The following is a 7907-nucleotide window of genomic DNA, read 5'->3' as shown; positions in this document are numbered from 1 at the left end:
TTCCGTTGGCATAACAGCAGCAAAGAGGGAACTGAGCAAGCTGAGGATTTTGAGGATGACGAAGGATCAGTTAGTGTGGTATTCTGTTCTACGCCGCGTCTCCATGAGTCACAGTCGACTTGACCGCAGCTGTCTGTCTGCCTGCCTGCTTCCCTCTCTATCCAGAAAAGACTAAGATGGTCTCATCTGAAAGTTATGTCAAATTACTAAATTAGATTAAAGGTGGGAGCAGCTTGTGCTTCTTAACGTTCATTTGCTCATTGGGAAAGGTGAAGGGGGAAAGAAAGGCCACGAGGATTGGCCTTCAGGGAAATACAAGTTCTTTTCCTAAACAGTTATTTCATTGCAAGTAAGGATGCGCCGAGGTCTGCACCCTTACTTGACCAATGACCTGACTTGGAAATGAGGCTAAAAAAGCACACAAAATTTACGGATTCAGTTTGTAATTTTCTTCACAATAAATTGACATCTTTTCAGCTGTGAAATTTTGCTCCACTTTGGATGTTTCTGTAGCTGAGTTGACTTCCAGGTGCTGTTATCATTCATGCATGATCTCATGTTACGTGCTGTCACCAATTCTCTGTCTGAAGAAGCCCTTTAGGATTGGTCTGGTTTTTAAAAATTCTTTTCATTTCTGCCTCATCTTCCTCACATAGTAGAGGGACCATTTTGCTGTGTATATGACCCTTTTTTGGCTTTCAGAGTTTCATATATGTCATTCCTGCAAAATTTCTTCTAAGATATCAGAGCTTACACTTATTGGTTCTCCTATGTAAGCAACTTTATTTTCAGAAGCCCTGGTTGTAAAGACAGTTTCACGCTTGACCACTAACTGCAAGGTCAGCACACGAGAAAGTAGAGACTATCTCATCCCATGATTTAGTATCTTGGAAACCTTAGGCAGCAATTCTACTCTGACCTGTAAGTCTATGGGGAAGAATTGAATCAATAGTAGTTGGCTTGGTTTGAGCTTTCATTTTCCCCCCAATTCCCTATAGATTCTTGTTTTTGTAAGATATTATTATTATGTCCTTGTAATTTTCTTTTGTGGTCTATCCTATTTGGAGTCCATTTAACTTCTTGATTGTGTATATTCTCCTATTTTACGTTTTTAGAAAGTTTTATTTCAACTAACGTCTGCACTATTTTTCTCTGTATGTTTTATTTTCTCTCCCTGTTTTGGAATTCTGATTACATGTACATTATTCCTCTTCACGGTGTTCACAGAATTAGTCTTTCCTTGGCTTTTTGTTGTTGTTGTTTCTGATTGTTCCTTTAGTTGATTAATATTGAAATATTTGTCTTCAAGTTTTCCAGGGGCTCTATTCTATACATTTGCCCTTTCAAGTGTTATTTCTGAAATTTAGTATTAATTTTCTAGATTTCTATCTGCCTTTTGGTAAGATTTCTAATTTTAAAATTTATTTTGTCTTGTGGTGTTATCCTGAATTCTTTTCCCCCCTGTTTTCCTTCACTTTACATGTAGTTTTCTCAATCTTTTTCTCAATTCATTGAAAGTACCTATATATCATTAATCTGAATTCCTTATCAACTAGTTCCAATGCTGTTTCTTTCTGAGAAGGGTCTTCTGGATCGCTATTGTAGTCACTTCTTTGAGCTACTCTGTCTTGTTTCTTCATATGCATTAAAGACAGTGTCAAGACACTATGGCATTGATGTATTTGTCTTTAAGACCAGATTAAAAAATAAGGGCAGGGAACAAAAAGACAAGAATAAAACAAAACAAGAGAAAATCTGGGGAAGCCCCCCCCCCAAAAAAAACTGTGGGAGGCCGGGCATCTGTTCTAGGTAGGCACCCTCCATCAGCCAAGGAGCTCACGGTGGCAGAGGGTGATGTCCTGTCTTAAATGGAGTTCCTACCAGGTCCTTTGGTCTTTAATCAGACCGCATGATCCGGGGAAGCAATATGTGTTGGCTCAGAAAGTGGCTGCGATCACAGTGCCTGTCCCTGGAAAGAAGTCTATGGGTCATAGGGAAATTTGGTGCAGGGTGACTGGTTATGGAAGAAATCCATGCTAACTGTGCTCTACTTATGCTTTCAGACAGCATTTGCTTGCCTCCAAGCACGTGGGTGGTGCACCAGGAGCCCAACCCAACACCTTTGGTCAGACCTCTCATAGAACAGGGTATGTGAACAGGTGTAGAGATACAGCGTCATCAGCTGCGGAGTGGGCGATCAACAAGAAGATGTGCAAACCAAGGGAAGATTCCACCAGCATATTTGTGTTGTCAGGCCACTGTGCACATGGAATGCTTCCTGCAAAGCTTCCAGATGGTTGTACTGCACCGGGGGGACCAACCAACACTTCACCAGTCTGCCGCCTCTCTCACTGCTTGTGTTCATCTGAATCTCATCTGAATCTAGTATTATCATCTTTCTTTCATTTGGCCGCGCATGCCTTTGCTGTGGATGATCTGAGTAGTGTGTCTGTCTAGACCAGCATCTTTTAGAAAGTCTGATTTCCGTTATGTTTCTTTTGTTAATTATTATTATTTTTATTTTTAAACAGTTTTATTGGCACATGATTCACATATCATATAAAAGTCCAACCATTGCAAGAAGAGTTGTACAATCATTACCACATTCAGTTTTAGAACAGGTTCTCATTATATTTCAAATCTATAATTTCACTAATTTTTGAAATCCCTCTGTATAGTCTTTATATCCCACATTCCTATATGTACAATATCTTTATGGATGTTAAATCTCAGGGTAAATGTTTATTATTATAAATTTTCATTCTTTGGTTTTATTTCTTGCTTCTTATCACTTTAATGATCTTCTACATAATTTGTGTATCTATGTCATGTGTCTCTTGTTGCTTTTAAATATTCTCTTTGGTGTGGAGTTATTTGACTATGATGTGATCAGGTGTGGACTTTTAATGTACCTTGTTTTTAGATCATTGATGTTCTTGGTAGTGTAAGTTGATATATTTCATCAATTTGTAAAAGTTACTGATCTTTATCAATTCAAATATATTTTCTTCTCCATTACCCTCTCCTCTCTTTTCATGCCTCTGATTATAAACAATTATAACATGCTAGAAATATAATTTGCCTTGTTCTTTTGTGTTTCCTATTTCCACATATTATTTTCTATGGACTAGTCTTCATGTTCAATATCTTTTTATCAGGTGTGTCCAAGTTACCATTAAACTTGTTTAATCATGAATCTTTCCTATCCAAGATTGTTGCATTCATTTCTATCATTCCACTTTAGTTCTACACAAAATTTCTCTTCTTGATGTTATTCAACCAGGAGTAAAAGAAGGTGTGTAATTTTCTGTCTTAAGCACTTATCAGTTTGAAATGTACTTAATTATATTTCTTTGTGTCCTCAGATATGTGATGGATTTATAATACAATGATATTTACAGCTGATCTATATTGTTTTTGCTTAAGTATCTTGTCACATTTGCCTCGACATAAAATTGCTACAAAGGTTTTATGAATTTTATTTTGTTGTTCAAGCTAATAAAATACTGTTCAGCCCTGTGTAAAAAAAATTCTATGGATTCAATTGTTCAGGGCTGACCAAGTCACTATTGATGTTTTATCCTATTTTCTTCGGCTAGTCTTCTTCAACTCATCAGAACGCTTTTTCAAGTATTTTTGTCATTATTGTTTTGGGTAAATCATTATGGAAACTAAGCAGAGAAACAAACAAAGCTCAGCCATCACAGAAAGGACACTTCAAAACTGCCCACATTTTATTGTTGACGAAGATCTTATTGAACGCAGCTTTCTTGGTAGTGAAGAAGTAATACATTACACATCTTTTCATTTGTTCCTTATGCAGTACCAGAATGTCTTAAGCAAACAAAGTTGTGAAAATTTTGCTAAATAAAGAAAAAAGTTCTTTTTATACATCCCCAAGACAAGTATTTGATTTTGAATTCTCTGAGAGGGGAAATATGTATGGCCTGTGCTCTATAAATGTGCCAGAGGGTGAGTCTTTAATACTTTAGCGGCTTTATTTCTTGTAATCACTATAGAGGAGTCATAGGGAAGTTGTGCTCTCATTCTATGGAAAGAAATACTGGGAGACGATTCCTTTCCACACTGCTTTGTGGTAGAGAACACAGGCACCAGTGGCTGAGAGGAGGATCTGACTCAGAAGACAAAGATTACAGACGCTCACCCAGTTTGACAACAGGAAATGATTCTAAGTTCTTCTATCCAGTAACTTGGCTGAATTCTGAAGACGCTTGGTCAGGATAACAAGCAAAAACTTGACTTTTCCAATATGTGATTATTTGCAAGTAAACCTCAATGTACAGGCACGCTTGTAAAATACTCTTGCTGTAATTGCTGTTCTGCCTTCAGTCAGCAAGTCACCCAGCACATACCCCTCCTCACACCTCCTGACCCAGGCCACACCACCACTGCTTATTATTCAGCACGCTCTGACTTTGTCACCACTCCCGACTTTCTCCTCAGATCCACTGTTGCAACACAGTGAATAAAACAGAAGACACATTCAACGTGCCAGTTTACAGAAAAGCAATGGGTACATCAGGAGGGGACCGCTTGGCACCCAGAACCTAACTAAAAACGCAAAGACTATGTTCCATTCCAGCTTCCTGGAGGTTTTCTCCTCGGGTGTCTGGCCGATTCAGAGAGAGAGCGCTCGAGGTTTATTGTTTCGGCTGCCGGGCAGCATGCTGGTCCGTGGACACACTGAAGCGATGCTTTTATTTAATCCCGCGACTCTGACATGACAAACGTAACAAACCCGTTTTCACCAGATCATAAAAGGATGTACAAGGTTGGCTCTGAGGATTTGGGAGTGAAATTAAACACATCCCTCTGAAATAATGAAAATCAAGTAAAATGCCCCCTGAGAAACACGAATAAAACTCCAGCAGTTTTCTGAGCAGCTGCTCCAATAATTGGTTAAAGAGTATGTTTCACGTACTGCATGAAAATGGGCACGCGTCATTTGGATTCTTCTTTTTAAAAAATTAGATGTCTGTGCCTTCCTATTAGTAATGTGGATCCTCCCAGGATACAAAGCTTTTCACAAACCCTGATGTCCCCTGTTCCCTACCCCTGAGTTAGGTCAGAAGTCCCTGTATTGCAAACTCATAACTGTCTTCATTTATTGACTTAATTATTGGAGCAGGACAGGAAACTGGCAAGCTCAGTTATGTGGCTTTTCTGAGTCTTTGTGTACATAATCTAGAAAATTTGCTAAGTGGACATTTCAAACGATTGACCTGGCTCTCACATGTCTCTAGTTTCATCTCTAGAAAGCCGCTGCCAAGTTTCCCCCCAGCCTATCTATCATCATATGAAGCTCCGAGAGAAGGCAAAGCCTCTTGTGCCAGCATCTCTCCGTCTCCTTTCATGAGAAAATGTGACAATAGAGTGATTCAGAGTTCATTCTAAATTCTAGGTCTCCCTTGTTACAGAAGTCTTCCAGGCTCTCACTGCGGAGACCTATCAACTAGTGGCTATCTGCTTGCTTATGATCCGCGGCTACACCCACCTAGAGTAAAAATCATTATTACTGTTTCGAGGTGCCGTATGCGAAGCTCCTTTATGTTCCGCGTAGCCTGTGGAAACCGTTCCCTATCTTTACACTAGTAATATCAGTCCTTAATTTACAATGTCTACAGCCTTCACAAATGGCGTGTGCCTATCAAATACGAGAGAATGAGCTTTTCCTAAGGGGCAGCCATAAAATTGTTCCACAAGTGTACTCTATGAACCACTTTTCACAGTTCTAATAAATACTTCAGATATAAATACCATAACTTTAGCAAGAACCTACTATCTACACATGAAGGAAGGGATAGGATGAATGAAAACCCAGTTATACTTCAATATAGTTCACATTTCATTCCTTAGTTCTTTGGGGGGTTTCTTTTGAAACCCAATTGCATATGACCCATAACTGCTAGGCCACTTGCTCTACAAAATAAACTATCAAAGAATAAGTGATAAATATAAGAAAGGAAAATATGTATCATTTACTACAATCATCTCTCCCTCCCCCAAAAAATGTGGCAAAAGTTGAAACAGATGTAGAGATAGAGAGAAGGGTATCGATCAGATGCACTTTGATTTACAAAGTTGGTTTGGCTGTTGTCATTAGTTGGTGTCGACGGCACGCTGAGCCCGGCTGAGCGAGTGGGTGCAGAGGAGAACTGCTCCGTGGGGTTGGGAAGGCGGTGGATTTTCAGAAGCTGATCACCAACTTTCTGAGGTGCCTCTGTGTGGATTTGAACAGCTAACCTTTTGCCGAGTAACCAAGTGCTTAGCTGTTTAGGCCCATCAGAAGACTAATTTGAAGCAGAAAGGATGAGTAAGAATATAACAGAACGGGCATGTCGTACTTTAGAATTCGATGTCAATGAATATTCCATATGTTTAAGTAAGAAAACAAGATGATTGGTCTCAAGTGGAAAACAATGACCTTTTCCAGTCAGAGAACCCGTTCACCCAGTTAATGCCAAATCCAAGAATTCTGAATGCTTCCTTACGCGCTCAGTCACATAAAAGAGCGGGGGAACCAAATCAGTGTCATTGGTTGTGAAAGTGTCAGGTCAAACAAGCTCCAAATGAAAAACCCAAGGGCAGAGTTTTAAGTGAGGGTCCGTTGATGTGATTTTTACAGTGAGAGCAAGGCTCGCATCAATCTCGGAATTCCTTTAACAGGAGCCAAGGGTTAAAGCACGCACACTTCATTTCAAAGAGGAACAACCACATGATTTAAATGTACATGTCTTAGTATAAATAAGACAAGTGATAGCAGTTCTGACTCTGAGAGCAGGGTTTTATGATGGAAAACACTGAGGTCTAGCACATGGTGGAAAAGGCTCAACTAGACTCACTGCCACCCAGTTCATTCCGACCCACTGAGACACTAGAAGGCAGTGTAGAACTGCCCCTGTGGGTTTCCGAGACTAATTTTTAAGGGAGTAGAAAGCCTCTTCTTTCTCCCTCAGGGTGGCCGGTGGTTTTGCACTGCCCCATAGCCATTTAAGAGAAGGGAATTGTTGTTAAGTGAAACTACCAACGTGATGGTCCCTGGGTTGAGTCACTGTTCTTTTCCAGTAAGATTTTATTAAGCTCTATAGTTTTGCCAAAAGATGCCTCTAAAAATTCTTTACTCAGTCATGTATTGGGGTGGGTGGGGGAATGGCAATGAAATCAAGGTTTCCAATTGATGCACCAATAAAACCGCAGTGGCATGGGTCTTCCCTGGCCCACCCCCACTCCCCTCCCCCTTGTAGGTGAATCAGGATGTTAATGAGAATGGAAGAGAGTACAGGTCTCAATAGTTAGACCTAATCTGCCCCTTAGAAAACAAGGGCAACCTGCCTGTTGCATAGCAACCACATTTCTTGACTGGCGGAATGGAAGACAACGGCGCTAGGCTCGAAGATGACAGCCAGCCAACCCCAGCAAGACCCCTTCAGCGTGTGCCTCTCTCTACAGTGGGCTCGCTTCACTGCGTCTTCCAGTCTAGACTTCAGCCTGTAATTTTTCCTTTTCCAGCTTTTCCCGATTTCCCTAGATTTTAACCATTTGGGTCTGTCCCAGTTTTCCTTCGCTGGCCATGACTTACCCAATTCCAACGGGTTGAAAGCCTTGGCTGAAAGAGGGAATTACATTTCCCCGAGTTTTTCTGAACGTGGATGGGCTCGGATGTTTAAAGGAATAAAATCTATAAATGAGTATGTTCAACTTCCTGAGGAAGAAAAGCGAGGAAGATAAACTGTGCGCGTGAATGAGGGATGTAGAAGTCCACGAGCACGATAAGATAAAGGGAAAGTCCTCTACGGAAGCAAACATCTCTGATGGGCTCTGACTGCTATACCTTCAGCAAACAGGCCACCTGGGAGGAGTGCCCAACATCGAATTCCGTCGGCCGC

This window comes from Tenrec ecaudatus, chromosome 7, assembly GCF_050624435.1.
Source record: "Tenrec ecaudatus isolate mTenEca1 chromosome 7, mTenEca1.hap1, whole genome shotgun sequence".
Classification (NCBI taxonomy): Eukaryota; Metazoa; Chordata; class Mammalia; order Afrosoricida; family Tenrecidae; genus Tenrec; species Tenrec ecaudatus.
The sequence above is the reverse complement of the archived record's forward strand: the minus strand, read 5'-3'. Positions refer to the sequence as shown.